This window comes from Protopterus annectens, chromosome 7.part0, assembly GCF_019279795.1.
Source record: "Protopterus annectens isolate FY-2018-M chromosome 7.part0, PAN1.0, whole genome shotgun sequence".
Lineage (NCBI taxonomy): Eukaryota > Metazoa > Chordata > Ceratodontiformes > Protopteridae > Protopterus > Protopterus annectens.
Genome location: NC_056739.1, coordinates 217,750,309 through 217,773,541, shown reverse-complemented (window position 1 = coordinate 217,773,541; position 23,233 = coordinate 217,750,309). Strand labels below are relative to the sequence as shown.

The 23,233-nt window shown below is 43.7% G+C and overlaps 1 protein-coding gene across 1 annotated transcript in view; it reads right to left on the bottom strand.

The window, feature by feature from the left end:
• Positions 1 to 23,233, bottom strand: part of NRAS (NRAS proto-oncogene, GTPase) — a 448,706-nt gene that overhangs the window by 8,850 nt on the left and 416,623 nt on the right. The window lies entirely within an intron of this gene.

Here is a 23,233-nt window from a genome sequence, read left to right as displayed (position 1 = left end):
ATTATATAAGTGTAAAATAAGATGACATCATCTTGTAGTAGTATGAGTTCTAAACACAGTTCATTATTAGGTTTTTGTTATTTTAAAACAGAGTGTCTTTTAATTGGATTTTGGCGCCTAAAAGTTTTTAAATAGAATGGAATGCAGGAGCATAACGGTTCTGATGAAATCTGCGGTGTGACAGATGAAAGCGCTTAACCCTGTTTAAGAGCTCCAGTGTATTTTGCCTTTTCTGTGAATAAAATACTTCGTTTTATTGGTATCCGAAGTCTCGAGTGTTGGGGAGTCTGTAATCTGTTGTTCTTGGATTGTGTAGTTTTATAACTAAGCATATGGTAGATCATAGAACATGTAGACTGCAACCTTTGTTTGAATATGCACGGCATGCTGAGCGACATTTCAATTTAAAAAAGAAAGTACAAGTGTTGGCAGTAGGGGATGATGGTGGTATATTCTTGGTACAGGACCAAAGGGGGCAAGGGCGCCGTGGTGGCGTAAAACAACGTGGGGGCCAAAATGGGACACATTAAATAAACCGGGTGGACATTCAGAGGAATATGAGGGGAGGTTAAAACGTGGAGAATGTTTTAAGTGCGGTAGACGTGGGCACTTCGCTGCCGACTGTGAAGAGTGACAACACCCCCCACAGCTTACGAACAAGGGCTCCGCATGACTATATGATAGTAAAGGAAGGCGCCAAATTCATTATTGTGATTATTGTAGAGAAGAAGAAAGTGAGAATGATTGTGATGATGATGAGGCAGACACTCTCTGCGATGAATGTCAGAACACTCAGAAGGAAGGGTGGGATTGTAACTGTGAAGTCATAAACCTGGCAAATTTGGGTATTGCTATGCATCTATATCAAAAACCCATGATAGAGTTTTTGGTTGAGGGACAAAAAGTGGAGTTTTTATGTGATTCAGGTGCATTGCGTACACTTTTGGGTCCAGCAGTTCTGCCTCCGAACTGAGAAACAGATGAGTTTGTCCTTGTGAAAGCGGCAAACGGGAAAATATATAAGGAACCACTGTCTCATCCTCTATTGTTCACAGATCCGCAAACAAACCAAACTGTTAGGTGTAGGGTAATTATATCGAAAGTTTGTCCAGTTAATTTGCTGGGAAGAGATTTGATGCATTCGTTTGGAATAGCGGCAATTCCCACACCTAAAGGCATTGAGGCAAAAAGGTTAGCGGATGACTTGTTTTACTGGTATAGCCAGGACTTGATTTCAAATGGGTCGGGGAGGGTTGATACAGATTTGATCAACCTAGCTTTAAGTAAATCTAGGAGTGGGTCACCGCAGGTTGCGGCGCACTTACATTGTACAATGTTCTACAGAAAAGCCCCTGGTCCGGATAAAGAATTTGAAAAAGAGTTCTTTAAGCACAAACGTGCAAGGATGACTTTGAATGATATGTTTTGGGATACGCAAGGTAATACAGTAGTGACCTGTACTTTGACTAAGGAAATGAGTTCTTTACATCGCTCAGGTTATAGCCCACATATTTCAATTACTAAAGCGGTGGGGACACATTGGGTAGATTTGGCAAAAAAGGTAACTAATTGTGACACAATGTCCGAAAGTCAATTAAAAGATCAACAGATCCAGGTACAAAGATTAAATTGGGTGACTTGGGCACAACCAAGTGTGCACCTCAGGGATGACAAAACAGAAACGGCATGACAAATCCTCCTAACTCAAGAGGAAGATAGTGCGTTAAGTGCCTTACCTGTAGATTTATGGTCAAAAGGTAAAGGGGATGTAGGACTGATGAAAACAGCAGGTGAAGTTTGTACAACTCCAAAGTCAGGTTTTAGACCTCGTAAGCACCAATACCCGCTAAGTAAACAAGCAGAGGAAGGAATTAAGCCAGTCATTGAGCAGTTAAAACAGGTAGGAATTCTTGTTGAATGCCCAGATTTGCCCTGCAATACTCAGTTGTTTCCTGTAAAGAAACCGGATGGGTCATGGAAGTTGGTTCAGGATTTACAAGCAGTTAATTCGGCTGTGATCCCAAGAGCACCAGTGGTCCCTGACCCCTATACATTACTTAATGATTTACTACTTCAGCACAGATATTTTTCTGTCAGATATAAGCAATGCTTTTTTCTCCATACCACTACATAAGGAGAGTAGATTTTGGTTTGCATTCACTTATCAAGGTAAAAGATACACCTACACCAGATTGCCAAAGGGTTATTGTGAGAGTCCGACAATATTCGCACAAGAAATGGTTGCGAATTTAGCTCAGTTTGTTCCCCCAGAGGGAAGCCAGGTTCTGTTGTATGTAGATGATATTTTGTTGGCCTCACCCACGCAGGAAATTTGTAGAAAGGATACCCTTGCCCTTCTTAGATTTTTAGCTGAGCAAGGACATAAAGTAAATAAAGAAAAGTTACAATTGTGAAAAGCACAAGTAAAGTACTTGGGTTATTTAACTTCGCAGGCAGGTAGACAATTGGAGAACAAAAGAAAACAAGCAATTCTTGAGGTACCTATGCCCACAACTAAGTGGGAGATGTCCTTTTTAGGTGTGACTAATTTTTGTAGAAGTTGGATCCCTAACTATGCTGAGGAAGTAGGGCCATTGACCGCACTAATCTATGACACTCCCATGGCAGCTAAAAATTATATACAGTGGACAAATACGGCAATACAGGCATTTAATAGAATTAAGCAATTGATAGCAGGATCCTCTGTTTTGGGTTTTCCAAACTATTCTAAGCCGTTTATACAAATGGTTGATTGTAAGGGAGGATATATGACTTTGGTTCTGGTACAAGTAACATGGGGATAAACAGAGACCGATAACTTTCTACTCCTCCAGATTAGATCCTGTTGCAAGGGCATTGCCGCATTGTGTTCAAGCTGTAGTGGCAGCCGCCATGGCAGTACAAGCCTCAGCATCATTAGTTTTGTTTCAACCATTACAATTGCGGGTTCCACATTCAGTAGCTACTATACTTTTGCAAGATAAGATAACCTTTTTATCTCCTAGTCGACATTTGTCATGTAGGACAGTGCTGCTAACACAGCCTCATATGACCATAGAAAGATGTACTACTCTTAATCCGGCGACACTTTTGCCGACTCCAGAAGAAGGTACTTCACACGTTTGTTTAGAGAGTATTCATGACAAAGTGCTTCCCCGACCAGATTTAACGGATATTCCGTTGGTAGATTCTGATCTCGTTTTGTTTGTAGACGGATCAGCAAAGAAAGACACCGTAGGAAAAACACTAGTAGGGTATGCTGTCACCACAGAAACTTAAGTTTTGGAGGCAAAAAGATTGTCAAACATTTATTCTGCACAAGCAGCTGAGTTGGTGGCTTTGACTTGAGCTTGTACCTTGGGGGAGGGTAAAAAGTGACAATTTTTACAGATAGTCAATATGTTTTCTCCACTGTACATGTTTTCGCTCAACAATGGAAGAATAGGGGAATGGTTACTGCGACAGGCAAACCAATAAATCATAGAGATTTAATTTTACAGTTGTTAGATGCAGTGCAACTACCACTTCAGATAGCGATATGTAAATGTTCCGCACATACCAACAGAAAAAATCCTGCCTCCAGGGGAAATGCACTTGCTGATATGGCTGCAAAAAAGGCAGCTCAAGAAAATGATTTGCTTTTACATGACAATGATTTAGAGCCCGGACACCTCTTAGACTTAGAGACACTAAAAGTAATGCAAACACTGACAACACAGAAGGAAAAATGTCGTTGGGTAAAACATGGCATCACTCAACAGGATGGGTTGTATAGGGCATCAGATGGCAAAATGGTATTACCCTCAAACCTTTTTAGGTATGCGGCATTGGTTAGCCATGGACCTGCCCATGTAGGAGTACAGAGGTTGATTCAAATAGTGTCTAAGGTGTTTTGGTGTAAGGGGTTTTCAACTTATGCAAAGCAATTCTGTTTATCTTGTTTATTATGTGCAAAGTATCATGCTCAGGGGGAGTTAAAAAGTCTCAGCAGGCATTCCCTACCCCTCCATATCCATTCCACACAGTCTGTATGGACTTTATTGAATTGACACTCTCAGAGGGAAAAAGGTTCTGTTTAGTCATTATTGATGCTTTTTCTAAATGGGTAGAAGCTTTTCCAGTAAAGCACCCGAATGCACAAACAGTAGCAAAGCTTTACAGAAATAATTCCCCCATTTGGTTTACCAAGATGCATTTACAGTGATAATGGGTCTTCATTTCGTTAACCAGATTGTTCAGAAGTTGGGTCAAGTGTTTCAAATTGATCTCAAGTATCATTGTGCTTACCATCCCCAGTCAGCTGGACTGGTGGAAAGACACAATGGTGTCTTGAAGAGTAAGCTCCGCAAACTGATGGCAGAAACACATAGATCATGGACTGCGTGCCTTCCTTTGGCACTCCTGTATATGCGAATCTCACCTTCCTACAAAGGACTTACACCATTTGAACTTTTGTTTGGGAGACCATATTACGTCCTGCAGTGGCAAGGATTGTTGCCAGCGGAACATGAGGGGGTGAGGATCTAGAGGATTATATGAAGAAGCTGCTAAATGTCAAATCTCTTGTAACTGACTCCTTTGCAGATTCCAGAGGTGAAGCCTTGTTAAGCGTGGCACCCGGGGACTGGGTGTGGATCCGAATTGCGAAGAGAAAGAATTGGTCATCCCCCAGGTGGGAAGGCCCATACCAAGTACTAATCTCAACACCTACGGCTGTAAAGATCGCTGAGAGGACTTTGTGGATTCACATCACCCACTGTAAAAAAAAAAACTCAAGACTCTTCCTTCTGCCATTGATATTGGTCAAACTCCACCGGACCTCTGAACGCAAAGTCTGGCTACAAAGGGGGATTAGCCCAATAGGGGTTAGTTTGTCCCAAACCCAGTGAAGAAACCAACGGCGCGAGGTAGTCAGAGAGGATGGCCACGTTCAACTGGTACTTGAACTGTTACATGATGATGATTTTGGTGGCAAAAGTAAATATGTCCATACGAGAAGGAACAGTTGCAAGAGAAAAAGGACTGGTGGTGTTGCAAGCACAAACAGGTGTTACTACTGTGTTTAAGGTGAAACTTTGTGAAGGAATTTTGGACTGTTCTAAATGGAACAATGATAATTTCTTGACTCGTGCAAAATATTTGTGCAATAGAGACTGTACGTCCTGGTCAAATGTTTGGTGGTCAACAGATGTAAATGGATGGGAAACAAGTGGTGCAGTGATACCAGAGAAAGATAAAAGCAGGCAACAAAGAATAAAAATTGCGCATTTCCAAGGTACCGAAGTAATTACTATAACCATTGCGTCACCACAAGAAAGTGATTCAGGAGTTTATGGAATCGGAGTGTCTCTTCCAATTGGTACTGATCCTTTGGGGACCCTCCAACTTAAAGTACAAAGCCTTAAAAATGCTACAAGTAAAGCAAATTTTGCCTTCACAGAAGAACAATTGTTACTCAAGACGAGATTCGTACACCATAATGAATAGTTATCTTGGGTTAGATATAGCACCCGAGAGGCACATCGTGAGAACTGTGTTTCTTGTGCTGAAGGTAAATGGCAACTAGCGACAGTCCCATTGATGCGAGATGAAGGTAACCTAATGTGTCTGTTAAAATTATTCTTCAACAAAACTGAAGATAAATGCAAAAATGAAACTCAGCGTTTTCCAGTCATAAGCAAAGTTGAGAAACCGCCTGTAGCAATTTCCTATCCAGGTTCGTATATGTGCATTTCCAGAGATGGCACAGGGAAGAATTATGGCAATATGGGACAGAACTATTGGAATGTTACTGTGAATGGCAATGAGAATCCATTTCTGGAGAACAAAACTCACAGTTTAGCAGATGTATGGTGGTTATGTGGAGACAAACTCAGATCAAGGCTTACGATTCCCTGGAAGGAAACTTGTGCACTTGTAAAGTTAATTCTGCCATTCTACATTTTCCCAGTTCCAGCAAGCAGTTTTGTAAGAGAACCTGAAATAAAGCCGAAGTGGTTGAGTAGGAGAAAAAGAGAGGCACCGAAGCAATCTTTCGATAACAGTGTCTGCACTGATAGCACTGGCGTTAAACCAAACAGCAGCTGGTTTTACATCCATCTTTGTCTGGATTCAACCCAATAAGAATGTGGACTGGATCAACTACATTTACTATAACCAGCAGCGTTTTGTGAACTATACCAAAGATGCATTGAAAGGAATTGCTGAACAACTGGAGGCCACTTCGCAGGTGGCATGGCAAAATCGAATTGCGTTGGATATGCTCCTGGCCAAAGAAGGAGGTGTTTGCAGGATGTTTGGGACTTTGTGTTGTACATATATTCCAAACAACACTGCGCCTGATGGAAGTATCACTCTAGCTTTGAAAGGTTTGGAGATGTTATCCGAAGAATTGGCAGAGAACTCTGGGGTAAGTAATCCCTTTACAGACTTTCTACAAGCGTGGTTTGGAAAATGGAGTCATCTCATCAGCAGTTTCCTGGTGATAATTGGAGTCACTGTGGCTATCGTGGTGGTATGTGGTTGTTTTCATATACCCTGTATCAGAGGTCTTCTACAAAGACTGGTTGATACTGCTGTTAAGAAGATGATGTACCAGCAATTGCAACAGACTGGTGAAAGTGAATACATTGAAGTGTGACTTTTGCAAATGTTTTTGAAGTTTAAAAGTTTGTCTTGCCAATGAAGTAATGTATGCAAAGAAAAACTTAGTTTTTACCATATATTGCTGAAATAAAAAGACAAATAAAAAGTGTTTTCAGGGGGGAAATGTTAAGAGAAAAAGTTTTAAAACATACTGTTATTTGTCTTTTTCCTCTGCTTGCAAAGTGAACATGTTATTTGTTGGGATATGCCTATCAAAGATGGGCCTCATCTGTGAACAAAATGCAGCACTGCTTACAAACCTGAATAATATCTGTTTTCTGCTTTTCAGAATAAGGAGATTTGGTTATAGTTTAGTGAAGCTTGGGATAAGGACGCACGGCCGAGTAAGAGTTAATTTACTGAAGCAGGCTGTGTGTCCTGGAAAATTTGAGCTACCATTGTTGAACTGAACATCCTGTACTAACTGTTGGTTTGAGGTAATTTGTGATAAACATGTTTACCACAGGTGTTTTTCATAGCCAACTGTCAACGGTCAGAAATGTAACAAAAAGTTGTTTTGATTGCAGTATAAAAGTTGATGTCAGTAAACAAGTTGACCAGAGGAGATAATCTTGGCCAACATGCTGTGTAATCTGGTTAGCTGCTAATAAAGAAGTTTTTCATCACCTGAGGCAGATGTGACTCGTATGAATTTTTCTTCTGACATGTACCCTGGCTTTCGCCACCCAAGAAAATTATTTTCCTGTGCCCCTGTCGAGCAGAGCCACAAAAGTGATCCCTGGGGTGAATTTCCCATTTCCCATCCGATCATCAAGATTTTTCCTGAAGAGTGCTAATGAGGAGCTCTGTTTGACATAGGTGGTCTGTTCCAGAGTATGGGAAGGCTCTGGAACAGGAATCTATCCCTCCAGCATGTTCTGTTTACTGTGGTGACAAGGTTTAGGTCCCTAGAGCGTGTAGCTCAGAGGGATTGGGATTTCTTTAAGTGGAGCATGTCCAACAGCTCTGGGTTTGACATAGCTTTGTATGTTAGGCAGAGATCGCCCCTGAGTAGGCGATATGCGATGGAGTAAAGCTGTAGTTTTTTTGAGACTGTCTGCGTAGGGCATCTGTTTGAGGTCAGTAATCCTCTGTGAGGTATTTCTGTGGTCTTTCCAGTTGTTGTAGATGTCTTGTGAGGTACACACCAAAACGGGCGTTGTACTCTACAATGGGTCTAATGAGTGATGGGTAGAGGGGAACAATGACCTCTTTTTCTGGATGAGAATCCTTTCGTGATGAAATGTGCCACGTAGAAGGATTTCCTGACTACTGTGGCGATGTGATTATCAAAGGAGAGACTACTGTCCACCTGTGTCCCAAGGTCTCATCACATTTTCGACATTAAGTAGACTACCAGCTATGTGGTAGTTCATGGGTACAGAGTTTTTACCAAAGGGGATGACAATACACTTTTTGGTATTGAGCTTCAGGCCATGGCTTTGACACCAGGTATCTGTCTCAGTGAGGCCATTTTGTAGTTTGTCCACATTGTTAGGAGTTTCGATTATGGCTCCTAGTTTACAGTCATCTGCAAACTTTGTTAGCTAAAGACAGTCTGTGTTAGCCTGCACTTCAGAGAAGTAGATAAACAGGAGAGGACCCAGGACTGAACCCTGTGGTACTCCACTTGTCACTGGTCTGAAGTTGGATTTGGAATCTGCTACTTTCACACTGTGTAGAAAATGAAAAAAAGGCTTCCACCACAACGAAAAGTTCACTGAGAAATTCTGTTAAAATGTAGGCTTTAATAAAACGAAGAAATAAAAAGCATAAATTGTGCTATTCAGGTTGCAGGTCAAACAGGATAAGCGCTTTCAGTTAAAAAAAAAACCCTTCTTCAGATCCTAGTGTGTAGACCCGACTTACTGCTGTTAAATAAAGAGCCTTAATTGCTCAACCAATCACATACAGCAATCAGATGCACTCCTTCCTTAAGCCTCCATTTCATTTCTTAATTAGGCTTCTCTCTTTCAAAATAGGTTTAATAGGAACTACTCTGTTGAGCCCTGGAAATAAATTAGCTCTGAGGTTCATGATCCATTTGCTTTCTTCATTTTCCGTTTTGTTGACAAGGTCTCCTCCACGAAGGTTAGTAGTCGCATTTGAGATAACCATAAAGCTAAATGGATGCCCTGGATTTTCATACACATGTCCACATAGGGCATTGGTTACCACTTTATTCTTGATGTCTAACAGATGGCAAAGTATCCGTTCCTTAAACTTTCTATTGGTCTTTCCTACATAATAGGCTTGGCACAAATTACAAGTGCCAACGTATATAACATTCTTGGTGTTGCAGTTAGCAAAACCAGAGTACTTATAGCATTTGTTAGTTACCGGATGAACAAAGCTGTTGGAACATTTAATGTGACTGCAAGCTTTGCAAAAGCCACATTTCCAAGTTCCTAACCTATTTCTTCCTTCTGTACTCTGCTTGTTACGTATTCCATCATAGTTACACAATAAATCCTTTAAGTTCTTCTTGTTTTTATAACCAAACTTCGGTGTTTCCCCTACAATTCTCTTAATTTTATTGTCAGCAGTTAAGACTGGCCAAAATTTCTTGATGGTTTCATGGACAAAGAAGTCAGTGCTGTAGGTCATCATGCATCTGAGACTGTTGCTGTTCCCACCTTTCTTCACATCACTCTGCTTCCGTTTAGAGTAGTACGGTTTCCCTTTGTTGTATCGAATGGACATTACTTTGCCTTTACTCATGACTAATTTTTTTTCATTACAGCCTCTTGAAGCAAAATTCTGTAATAGTTTGTCTTGTTCCTGCAGAAAATCATTATCGTCAGTACAGAGCTTGGATATCCTGGTCACTTGGTTTTCAACAATATTCTGAAAAACAGGTCTCAGGTGCATGCTACTGCAGTATAGCATATGGTTCCTCCAGTTTGGTTTCCTGAATATAGTGGTGCCGATTCCATTGCTTTTATTCACTGAAATTCTCACGTCTAAGAACTCAATCTCATTTGCTGATGTTTTCACTTCGAATCTTAGAAAGCTAGTCGTGCTTGTTAAATAGTTGACAATCATTTAGGCGTTGCATACTGCCCTTCCATAGGGATATAACATCATCTACAAATCTATTGTAAGAGATGATGCATTCCTTCCATTCATTTTTCGTATCCATTTCCCATTGCCTTTCCCATTCAGCTAGGACTATATTGGCATAGCTGTTTGCACAGGGGGTGCCCATGGCTACCCCCCATTTCTGCCAATAGTAGCTCTCACCATAGAGGAACACATTGCTCTCCAGGACCAATTCCAGGAAGCTGCATACTAGGTTCACATCCATGTTTACTTCAAAATGAGAGGCAAAGTCCCTTACTGCTTCTATTCCTATATCGTTGGGTATACAAGTGAATAAATTGTTGATGTCCATCGTCACCAAAATGAGGTCTATGTAGCTTTCTTGCTCCATTCTTTCATACCGTCTCTCCAGCAGCTGACTAGTGTCCCTCAAGACGGTATGTGCGAAAGGCAACAACTTCTTGAGTTCAGTTTCCACATACATTGAAATGGGCTCAGTGACCCACCCTCTCCCCGAAACTATTGGTCGCAGAGGGGGGTCAACACTGTTCTTATGAATCTTAGGCAACCCTTTGATAACAGGTATAGTTGGATATACCATTTCAAGAAAGTCATATAGATTTTTATCAATTGCTCTAGTCATTAACTTGTCATACAGGACATTCTTTACTGAGGAAATCAATCTGTCTACTTGATACATACCACAAAATCGAGAAGTATCACTATGGCTCAACATATCCTGCATTTTCTGGGCATACTGTGTTGAATTCATCACTATTAAAGCTCCTCCGTCAGCTGGCCTGAAAATAACTTCAATGGGAAATGGATACGAAAAATGAATGGAAGGAATGCATCACCTTTTACAATAGATTTGTAGATGATGTTATATTCCTATGGAAGGGCAGTATGCAACGCCTAAATGATTTTGTCAACTATTTAACAAGTACGACTAGCTTTCTAAGATTTGAAGTGAAAACATCAGCAAATGAGATTGAGTTCTTAGACGTGAGAATTTCAATGAATAAAAGCAAAGGAATCGGCACCACTATATTCAGGAAACCAAACTGGAGGAACCATATGCTATACTACAATAGCATGCACCAGAGACATGTTTTTCAGAATATTTTTGAAAACCAAGTGATCAGGATATCCAAGCTCTGTACTGACGATGATGATTTTCTGCAGGAACAAGAAACTATTACAGAATTTTGCTTCAAGAGGCTATAATGAAAAACAATTAGCCATGAGTAAAGGCAAAGTAATGTTCATTCGATACAACAAAGGGCAACCATACTACTCAAAATGGAAGCAGAGTGATGTGAAGAAAGGTGGGAACAGCAACAGTCTCAGATGCATGATGACCTACAGCACTGACTCCTTTGATGTCCGTGAAACCATCAAGAAATTTTGGCCAGTCTTAACTGCTGACAATAAAATTAAGAGAATTGTAGGGGAAACACCTAAGTTTGGTTATAAAAACAAGAAGAACTTAAAGGACTTATTGTGTAACTATGATGGAATACCTAACAAGCAGAGTACAGAAGGAAGAAATAGGTTAGGAACTTGGAAATGTGGCTTTTGCAAAACTTGCAGCCACATTAAATGTTCCAACAGTTTTGCTCATCCGGTAACTAACAAATGCTATAAGTACTCTGGTTTTGCTAACTGCAACACCAAGAATGCTATATACGTTGGCACTTGTAATTTGTGCTAAGCCTATTATGTAGGAAAGATCAATAGAAAGTTTAAGGAACGGACATTTCGCCATCTGTTAGACATCAAGAATAAAGTGGTAACCAATGCCCTATATGGACATGTATATGAAAATCCAGGGCATTCATTTAGCTTTATGGTTCTCAAATGTGACTACTAACCTTCGTGGAGGAGACATCGTCAACAAAACTGAAAAGGAAGAAAGCAAATGGATCATGAACCTCAGAGTTAATTTCCAGGGCTCAACAGAGTAGTTCCTATTAAACCTATTTTAGAGAGAGAAGCCTAATTAAGAAATGAAATGGAGGCTTAAGGAAGGTGTGCATCTGATTGCTGTATGTGATTGGTTGAGCAATTAAGGATCTTTATTTAACAGCAGTAAATCAGGTCTACACACTAGGATCTGAAGAAGGTTTTTTAACTGAAAGCGCTTATCCTGTCTGACCTGCAACCTGAATAGCACAATTTGTGCTTTGTATTTCTTCGTTTTATTAAACCCTACATTGTAACAGAATTTCTCAGTGAACTTTTCGTTGTGGTGGAAGCCTTTTTTCATTTTACTGTTTTTGCCTATTAAGGCTTTCTCTGGAGGTGGTTTTTGGTTTGGTTGCTTGTACTTTCACACTGTGGGTTCTGTCCATGAGCCAGTTGGCAACCCATCTTGTGACATAGGGATTTAAACCTAGTTTAGTGAGCTTATCTATAATTACAGAGTGGGGGATGGTGTCGAAAGCCTTGGCGAGATCTAGATAAGCTGTGTGAACCATTTTACCCTCATCTATGGCTTTGGTGACTGCTTCAAAGAAGTCAATCAGGTTTAGGAGACATGATCTGCCTTTTACAAATCCAAACTGGGTAGGGGTCCAGAGTTTGGAGATTACCAATGTCTTCATTTATGAGTTCCACAATGATACGTTCCATGGCCTTGCAGACCAGGCTCGTCAGGCTAATGGGGCGGTAGTTCCCGGGGTCCGTTGTGGCTCCCCCTTTGTGGAGTGGGATAACCATCGTGGTGCGCCATTCAGTGGGTACAAAGCCTGAGGTGAGGCTATGATTGAACATGGTACTTAGGGTAGGGTGCCAGTTCATTCTGTAGTTCATGTAGAATGCAGCCTGGGATATTGTCAGGTCCCATGGATGCTGTGTTCTTGGCTTTGGAGAGTGTGTTTTTCACCTGTGCAGCCATGATTATAGGAACTTTGCATTCTTCCGGTATAGAGATGGGCCCTCTAGGTGGTGAGAGGGGGGGTAAAGTTAGCACTGAACCCATCTGCTAGGATGTTGGCAATATCAGTTGGTTCTGTATATTTAGTGCCATTGTGCTGTAACTCAGAGCAGATCTGAGCGTTCCCATTGAGATTCTTGACATCGCTATAGAATGCTTTGTGGTTGTCTTTAGAATCAGTGGCAATTTTGTTTTTGTAACTAACTTTGGAGGATTTTATGAGGGATCTCAGCTTCTTAGTGAGGTTGACCAGGGCGTTCCTCCAGTCATGGGATTTTACTCTTTTTTGCAACAGTTTTTCTTCTGTTGTATAGTTTGTTTATGGCAGAGGATTACCGGATTGGCTTCCTTTTTTTGGAAGACAACATCTTGGTTCTATTAGGGATGGCATGATCCATGCACTCGTGTAAGTGCTTATAAAATGCATTTGTGCAGGATTCAGCAGTCATACCTCTATTGTCCGTCTGCATGGGTGTCATGAAGTTTGCCACTTCTGTCTTAAGAAGTGTGAAGTTGGCTTTGGAGAAGTTTTTTACGATGGTTTCCCTAATTGGGGTTGTGGGTGGGATGTGGATGTCTAGGCTGATTAACTTATGGTCGGATCTGACCAACAAGGAATTGACCTCTGGTGTGGAACACTGGTTTCCCATGTTGGTAATGACCAGGTCTAGGATATTGTTGCCCCTGGTGGGGATGTGAATAAGTTGATCCAAGGCGTTGGAATTTATGAATTCTAGAAAACGTTGAGCAAAAGAGTTGGTACGAGTAGTTTTCCCAGTTAATGGTGGGGTAGTTGAAATCGCCCATTATTAGGGTGTTGGGTTGTACCCTAATACTTTCCAGTGTATCAAGAAATGAGTGGGAATCCTGGGGCATGGTGGGGGGGTCTGTAGCAAGCTACAATTTGGATTGCGGTCTTGCCCACAGTTAGTTGCACTTGGATAATCTCGGATGCATTATGCTGTGCTAGCCTGGAGGTGTGGATATCCATAATGAATATGGACACGCCTCCACCTTTAGTGCTTCATTCTGGGTTAGGAGGCCGAAAGGTGTGGTATGAATTGTAGCCTGGTAATGCAGGGGTGGCTCTCTGGAGCTTTGAACCAGGTCTCTATGTCACTGCACAGATGTCAATGTTCTCCATTTTAAGGAGTGCCTCGAGTGAGTGCATTTTGAGGTTTAGACTTCTGGCATTGAGTAGCATTACCCTCAGATTTTGCTTGCTTGTACCTGTTACGGTGGTGAATTTGTCATTTGAACCTTGCCTAAAAAAGGCACTATAGGGGGTGGCAAAAGCCTTAGCCAGTATCCAAAATCCTAAGGGCGACAGGTGTATTCACTGTTGCAGTCATTACATTTGGGTAGTCTGCTGGCAGGTTGCCATAATTCGGCCTGAATTCCAAAGTCTTGGGTCCTGCGTCAGTTGCTGTCTGCTCTTCCATGACGTCAGGGGTATAAAACATGCCGCAGACGCCATTTTCTTTAGTTTTTCTTGCCCCCAAAAGGTAACAAATAATAAATAAATAAATACATATACATATATATATACATATATATATATATATATATATATATATACATATATATATATATATATACATATACATATATATACACATACATATACATATATACACACATACACACACACACACACACACACACACACACACACACACACACACACACACACACACACACACATCAATATAAACTTTACCTTCATCTACAAGCAAATACACCACATAGGTTGCAGAAGACAGTGAAGGAAAGAAACTCCAGAATGACAGGGGGATGGCGGGAGGGTAAACTGGACTGAAACAGTGAATACACTAATATCTACATTTACGGTAAGCGTACACAACTGTACTATGTTCTTCGTGTTTCACTGTTGCAGTCATTACATTTGGGTAGAATCCCAAAGCTATGGTTGGAAGACTGGAGCTAAACAGCTTTAGGAGTGGCTATAAGCCCCTGCAGAACTGCAGTGGCAAAGCCTGCCCTGGACTTAGAGAGGCAAATGATAATGCTTTGTAAAGGTGTGAACAAAACTCCCAAGTAGCAGCCTCTAGAATGTCTTTGGTTGGTACTCCCCTTAGAAAGGCTGCTGAAGTAGCTGCAGCTCTGGTGGAATGAGACAATGCCCTTGGGCACAGGTTTACCATGGTGTAAGTAGCAGAAACCAATGCAGTGGCTTATCTACTTTGAAATTGTCTGCTTTGATATAGCCTTGCCTTCTGATCCTGCAGCATATCACTAGCAACTGCTCAGTATTTCATAGAGCTTTAGTCCTGTTAAGTAGAATCTTAGCTGTCAGTGTACGTCCAAGGAATGCAGAATTCTCTCCCCTTTGTTCTGCGGATTTGGATAAAAGGTTGGTAGATGAACTGTTTGGTTAAGAGCCACACTGGAAACCACCTTAGGCATAAAAGCAGGATTTGTCCTCAGAGATACCCTGTCTGGGTAAAATATGGTAAAAGGCTCTACAGCCTCTTCTTGCTGAAGTAATTGCTAGTAGCAGAGCTGTTTTCCATGATAAGAACTTTATATCAGCGGTAGCAGCTGGTTCAAATGGAGGCAGGGTGAGCTTTTCCAACACAATTGTAGTCCCATGCATGCAGTGGTGATGATCTAGGCCGCCTTAAATTTTTGGCTCCTCTAAGATACTGCTTTAATAATGGACGAGAAAAGATTGGTGGCTCTGTATTGTAATGTGCCGAAATGGCAGAGGCGTGGATTTTAATTGATGAAAAAGATAGGCCTTTGTCAAGCATCTCAGTTAAGTATTGCAATATCTGAGGAATATTTGGTTCTGCTGTATTAGTTCCTTGTGCTCGATTCCAAGCACAGAATCTCTTCCATTTGTCAGCATAACATTTTCTGGTACTAGGCCTTCTGGTTTCCAAAATGACATCCATCACAGCTTTACTGAGAGGAGTAGTTTGTATGACTACATGATCAGCCATGCTGCCAGGCTCAGAGTCTGTAGTTGATTGCGCAGGATCGGATTGTTTTGCTGGGACAGTAGCTGTGGTCTTTGAGGCAAGGTCCAGGCTGGGTACTGAGACAAATTCCTTAGGATTGGGTACCAGTATTGGCGGGGCCAGTCCAGGGTAACTAGTATCATCTTTGGTTTCTCTTGTCTGACTTTTAGGAGGACCATGGGGAGAAGAGGCAGAGGAGGAAAGGCATAAACTTTTAGTTATGTACTTACCATAACTTTAGATGTTTGGGATCCATCTCGCCTACATTCTGTACTGATGGGCTCGGAGCCGATCCCTCGGCTCCGACTCTGCATGCTATGCTATAGAGCGAAGCCTCTTATTGGCTGAGCTATTTCTTATCCCAGGATGCACCACCACTAATCCCCCAGATCTTGTTTGTCCGCATTCATGCACACATACACAACTTGTTTATATAACATACCAGATGTTTCAAGATGAAACAGGATTCGGACCTTCTGATATCCTCTGATCTCCAAGGAAGGGGGAAGGAGGGTGGGTTATTGGGAATGTAGGTGAGATGGATCCCAAACATCTAAAGCTATGGTAAGTACATAACTAAAAGATGTTATGTGATCCTATCTCGCCTACATTCTGTACTGATGGGACAGCGTCCCTAGCACTTAAATCCTGGGTGGCTCACTGGAAAACACTCCTGAGCACTGTGGAACCAAATGAAGCTCGGCCCCTAGATGCCACATCCAATTTGTAGTGAGAAATGAAAGTGTGCGGGGAGGACCACGTAGCCGCAGCACAAATGTCACTAATGGCAAGCTTAGAATGGAATGCTATTGAAGTAGCCATAGCTCTTGTAGAATGAGCTTTGACAGAGGTCGTAAGCTCTCTATTAGAAGAGGAATAAGCTTGAGTAATACAGTCCCTGATCCATTTGGCAATAGTGACCTTTGTGACTGCTTTGCCCAATTTATTATCCGAAAAGGATTCAAACAATTGATCTGTTTTCCTTGTTTGTTTGGTCCTATCTAAATAAAAACGCAATTGCCTGTGGACATCTAATGTGTGGAATATGTATTCCGCTTTGTTTGAATACTTCGGAAAGAAGACTGGAAGTTCTAATGACTGTTGTAGGCAAAAACTGGAACAAACCTTAGGGACAAAGGATGGATTTGGCCTGAGAGATACTCTATCTTTGTGAAAAACCAAGTACGGAGGTTTTACAGACAAAGCTTGAAGCTCTGAAACCCTTCTGGCAGAAGTAATCGCAACCAGAAAGGCAGTTTTCCACGATAGAAATTTTAAATCACATGTTGCTGCCGGTTCGAAGGGGAGGAAGTTAAGGCACGTAACACCACATCGAGATCCCATGGAGGAGCAGGATGAGAAATTGGAGGTCGTAAAAGCGCAGCACCTTTCATGAAGGTCTTACACAATCTGTTGCTCATTAAAGGTGGGTTTATAGACTCGTGAAAATTGGAAATAGCTGCCAATTGAACCTTGATGGTAGAGACTGAAGAGCCTTGATTGAAAAGGGAAGTTAGAAATTTCAGGACTTCTGATACGAGAATAGTGATGGGATCCAGACCCCGGAGTTGAGCCCAAATAGCAAATCTTTTCCATTTGCTAGAATACAATTTCTTAGTAGCAGACTTGTGGGCCGAAGACAAGATGTGTACAACTTCCGGGTCTAAGATATGATTTCCTGACTATAGTCTGAAGAGGAGGAGCCAAGCCATCAATTTTAAGGTGTGTAGGGACTGGTGGAGTAGTCCCGACTGATGAACCAATAGGTGTGGGATCTGATCCAGGAACCATGGACCTTCCAGTGCATATTTCCGAAGATAGGGGAACCATACCTGACGAGGCCAGTAAGGAGCAACTAAGATCATTTTGCTCCCCAAGTGAGACGCCTTTTGGATCACTCTGGGAAGGAGGGGAACTGGGGGAAAAGCATATAGCAAGCCGGTGGGCCACGGATGGGCTAGTGCATCCATAGGGCTCTCCCGGGCGGGGTGAGGAGAAGAACTTTTTGCACTTCGCATTCATCGGGGTTGCGAAGAGGTCGCAACAAGGAATTCCCCATTTGCTGAAAATCTGATTTGCAACCGTAATGTTCAGAGACCACTCGTGTGGAGACAGGATAGTTCTGCTCAGTCTGTCGGCTATCACACTGGACTTGCCAGGGATACGAGTCGCCACTAGAAAACGTTTGGTCGACACTGCCCATTCCCAAACTCTCATGGCCTCTCTGCAAAGGGGGTAGGATCTGGTCCCTCCCTGCTTGTTCAGGTACCAGACAACTGACATGTTGTCGGAGTGAACGGCAATTACGCCCTGAGGGAGGTAATCGTGAAGGGCTTGTAGGGACAGAAGCACCGCCCTTATTTCTAAGATGTTGATATGAAGTAGGGTCTCTTCCGAATGCCATTTGCCTTGGACTGACCTGCCCAGGGAATGCCCCCCCCCCCACCCCATCTGGGAGGCATCCATAGCCAAAGTGGCCACAGGAGGAGGTGGAACAAAGGGTCGTCCCTGATCCAGATTGGAGGGCACCAGCCACCAGCGAAGGTCCCGTTTGCAGGTTTCCATGATCCATATGAGGTGACTGAGAGGGAGATCCTGAAAGGACCACTGAGTTGAAAGAAGCCACTGGAGAATTCTCATGTGCAACCTTGCTAGGGGAACTAGAAGAACCGTGGCGGACATAGATCCCAATAGCTGCAGGACCATTCTGGCTGGGGCTTTGGATCTGAGAAGCAAGGCTCGAACTTGAGCCTGTATGGTTTGTATCCTTTCTGTAGGTAGATAGACCCGCATTCGGTTTGAGTCTATCTCTACTCCGATGAATCTTATGCGTTGAGATGGCAGCAACACAGACTTTGGCCAATTGAAGGTGATTCCAAGGGAAGTGCCCAGTGATATCGTGGCTTGTAGGCTCCGCAATAGTAGATGCTTGGAGGTGGCAGTTAGGAGCCAGTCGTCTAGATACGGAAACACCTGGAATCCTAGACTTCTCAGGTGAGCAGTCACGACCGCCAAACATTTGGTGAACACCCTGGGGGCTGTGGTGAGACCAAAGGGCAGCGCACGGAACTGAAAATGACTGTCTCCTAGGCTGAAGCGCAGATGTCTCCTGGACGTTTGATGTACCATGATATGGTAATAAGCGTCCTTGAGATCTATGGAGCACATCCAAACACCTTTCTCCAGCAGTGGGAGAATGGATTGTAGGGTGACCATTCGGAACTTGGACTTTTTGACTGAACGGTTTAGAATGCTGAGATCCAAAATGGGCCTCAAGTCCCCGGTCTTTTTTGGCACCAAAAAGAATCTTGAGTAAGTCCCTAATCCGATCTGGTCTACGGGGACCGGTTGGATGACTCCCTTTTGAAGCAGCTTTGAAACTTCTGAGGCTGCAATTTCCCGTTGACTGGGTGGCGGGTCCGGGATTTTTTTGGACTGAGATGGGGAGTGAGAAAATGGGATGGCGTAACCTCCGGCGATAATTCAAAGCACCCATTGGTGCTGAGTGATACCTTCCCAGGCTTTTAGGTGCCTCGGCGACCCCGACTGGCTCCGGAGCTGCACAGTTGGGCAATCCCTCAGGGACTGTGAAAGGCTGAAGAGCCACGAAAGGACTCGCGGTCTCCAGTGTTGCAGGGGCCTCTGCTGCCTCTGGGATGGCGTCTTCCAGAAGAATTTCCCCCTCCTCTGCCTCTAGAAGGGGGATCGTCCTGCTGTGAGGGATAAGACTTCTGAGATCTACGGAACCACATTTTCCCTCCTCTTTTAGCCTTGGGGTAAGGCCGAAAGGGAGTGGAAAATCGTGCCCCTACGGCAGTCAAAGTCTTACCTTCTTGCTCGCAGCGGGTCAATGTGTCCTTTACCTTGGGTCCAACCAGAGGACCCATCGAAGGGGGCGTCAGCAAAGGAAGACTTAAAGGACTCCGCAAAATGACACAGGCGGAGCCAGGCTTGCCTCCGTAGAGCAATGCCTGTACCCGCCGCTCTACTCGCCCCTTCGACCGCATAATAAATGAGCCTCATGGACGAGTTTGATATGGATGACAGCGTAGCCAGCTGAGAGCCAACCGTCTGGGCCAGCTGCTCAGGCAGGTTACCCAAGAGGGTATCTGAAAGTTCCTTAATCAGATCCCTCTGAAATCTGGTAAAGTGCGTTAGATAGTTCAGGGACCTTAAAGTAAAGGCCGCTGAACTTAGGGTGCGCTTACCGTACCAATCCATGCTCCTAGACTCATTAGGAGGATGGACAGACGTTGAAGCCTCTGCTACATCTTGCTGGGTAGCAGATGCCACCACCAAGGCATCTACAACCACACCTTTCGTCAAAAACTCCTTTTCTGGGGGTGCTGACAGGAACTTATTTGGACGAGCAGGCACCGGTTCCACAGAGTCTGGGTGTTCCCACGCACTTCGACAGATCAAATCTAGGAGCTCGAAGGGCGGAGACACCCAGGAGGCGGAGGGCTGAGCCCCGAAGGCCTTAAGGAACACCGACTCGTCAGCAGAAGGGGGTTTGGATTGCCAGCCGCCTCATTGTTTAAGGGCTTCCAGGATGTCTGCAAAGGAGACATCATCTGAGGACGACTTAGGGGACCCCTCTGCATCATCAAGATCAGTGTCTGATGTGAGAGAGACTCATCGGGGGAGTCAACGTGCTTCCTCTTGCACGATCTTTTCCTGGGGGGTTCCTCCGAAGAAGCTTCAGAGGGAACTCCAGGAGGGGGGGAACCCCCAGTGGGGGTAACCTCAGGCCCCAGGGCTCCGCTGTCTAAGGACAGGGGGACTGCCAAAGACCCAGTCTCCGTATGCAGGGAAGGTGCTGGGGAGACCGTGGAGGTAGCCAAAGAAGATTTGGCTAACGCACTCCTCATGGCCCTGAAGGCGGGACCACCAGAATCCTGGGAAGGTCCCACCTCCGTGGCCACAACGGTAGACGGTACCCCCGCAGCAGATGCACCGAGAAGAAGGCTTGGGACCGAAAACATCAGTCCCAAAGCGTCCCCCCCGGGGCCGACAGAGGAGGTCCGCGTACCGAACTCAGACTCGAGAGCCGGGGTTGGAGTAAGGGTCGGGCCCGACCCGAAAACCTCCATCGGCTCCACCAGCACCGGCTCCAACGGTGCCGAGGCTGTTGGAGGAGGAACCATAACAACAAGGTGGACCATCGGCTCTGAAGCCGAATGGGCTGGAGCCGAAACTAACTTTTGGAACACCGGAGACTGGAAAAGTCTTTAGGAGCACCCTGTCGATGTCCGAATCAGACATCTTGGAGGATCTAGATGACACCGATGGGGTCCGAACCGACTTCTCCATCGGCTCCATAGGACTAGGGGACCGGCTCCGAATGGATTCGACTACTATCGGTTCCGAGGGAGACCTCAAAACAATTTCCCTCGGTGCCGAGGAGGGCTTCTGCGCCGAAGGGGAAGCGTCTGAGCCGGCAACCCTCATCGGCTCCAAAATCAGTGGAGCCGATGAAGGTGACCCGCCTCTCGATGCCCCAGTCCTCTGCTCCAAAACCAGAGGGGTCGAGACTGGAGGCATCGAGGCAGACCGTTCCGCCCTTGGCTCCGAAGTCTGTGGAGCCGATGGAGAAGCCTGCCTAGGTTTCTTGGCAGTCGGTTCCGACAGACTGGTCGGAGCCGACGCTTTTTTCTTCTTGGTAGGAGAGGAAGAGGAAGATAAGGCCTCCTCGAAGGAGGGTTTAATCAGCCCTTTTAATATTAATTTATTCTTCCGGTCTTGGAGGACTCTAGAAGAAAAGGCGTGACACACGCTACAGGACTCCTGTAGGTGCTTGGCGCCTAAACAATATACGCACGAGGAGTGGTAGTCAGTTATAGACATTTTGTAACCACACCTCGCGCACTTTTTAAACCCAGAGGGTCTATGTTCCTTAGACATGCTGACTAACAGGTACTAAAAAAACAAGTTAAAGTAGCTGTTCAGTGATGAGATTTTACACAAGGAAACTTTAAACCAAGTTTTTTTTTTTTTTTTTTTATATAACGAGACAATACACAATGTCAGAACAATATACAATATCAGGACAAAAATTACTGAAAAGGAGGGTCAAGACCCTCTAACTTAAGCAGGTACTTGACCTCCTGAAAAAACAAAAGACGCTAGATAAAGAATAGGGGAAGGCCCCTCTAATTTAAATGGGAAACCTTCCCTTAAACCAAAACACAACTTTTTCTCAACAAAAGTTATCAAAACACACTCGTACAACAATAGCTGTTAAAACAGCTTTTGGGGTAAGAATTGTTAGTTGTCTTCTTCTCGCCTTCTTCTTGCTGGATGGGTTCGGAGCCGACCACGGCTCCGACTCGGCCACTCTAAAAGCTCGAGAGTTGGTTCCACCGGCTCGAGGCTCCCCTTATATCCCACAATGCTAGGCGTGAGTTACCTCAGATCTCGTTTGTAAGCTAACCCCAGCTTATAATAGTATCAGAAAAACTATAAACAAAGTCCACCTCTAAAAACAGGGAGAAAGAAGGGTGACCTATATCCTGATCCAGGAAATGTGCACAACAGCATATGCCTAAGAAAAGAGGTGGTAGAAAGAGAGGTCACAATCACAACTCCTCTAGGTCTGTCCAGGCCAGGGGGAAGGAGGGTGGGACGCAAGAAGAAGGCGAGAAGAAGACAACTAACATGGAACGTTATGGTAAGAACATAACTTCTATATGTTAAGTTGTCTATCTACCTTCATTCTTGCTGGATGGGACCGTCCCTAGCACCTTGTCCCGGGTGGCCTAACGGAACAGACTCCTGAGAACAGTGGAACCAAAGTTAGCTCTATGCCTAGAAGCTAAATCCAACTTATAATGAGAAATGAAAGTGTGAGGAGTAGCCCAAGTAGCCGCTGCACAAATGGTGTCAATAGGCAGTCTGCCTTGGAAGGCTAAAGAAGTAGCCAAAGCTCTGGTGGAATGGGCCTTAGGTTTATTAGGCAGCTTTTGGTGTCTAATTTCATAAACAAGGGAAATCAGAGATGTTAGCCATCTAGATAATGATACCTTTGAAACTGAAAGTCCCTTTCTGCCTTCTGCATAGGAGACAAACAGCTGGTCAGATTTTCTGAATTGTTTTGTTCTATCCAAATAGTACCCCAACTGACGATGAACATCTAGCCAGTGTAATTTTTGTTCAGACCTATTGGAATATTCTGGAAAAAAGACAGGGAGGTCAATGCTTTGATTTAGGTTAGACGTCAAAACTACCTTAGGCAAAAAGGACGGGTTGGTTCGTAAAGATACCCTGTCCTTATGGAACAATAGATAAGGAGGTCGACAGCTGAGCGCATGAAGTTCTGAAACTCTTCTAGCTGAAGTAATAGCTACCAGAAAGAGAGTCTTCCATGATAGCAATTTTAAAGAACAGGAGGCTGCAGGTTCGAAAGGGGGAAGAATCAAAGAAGTAAGAACTAAATTTAGGTCCCAAGGAGAAGGAGGATTTCTTATAGGAGGTCTGAGAAGAAAAACTCCTTTCAAAAAGGCTTTGCAAAGCTTGTGGGACATTAAGGCAGAGTCAGAAAAACCCACATGAAAGTTAGAAATAGCTGCCAATTGAACTTTAAGAGTAGAAGGAGATGAACCTGCATGGAAGAGTTCAGCTAGAA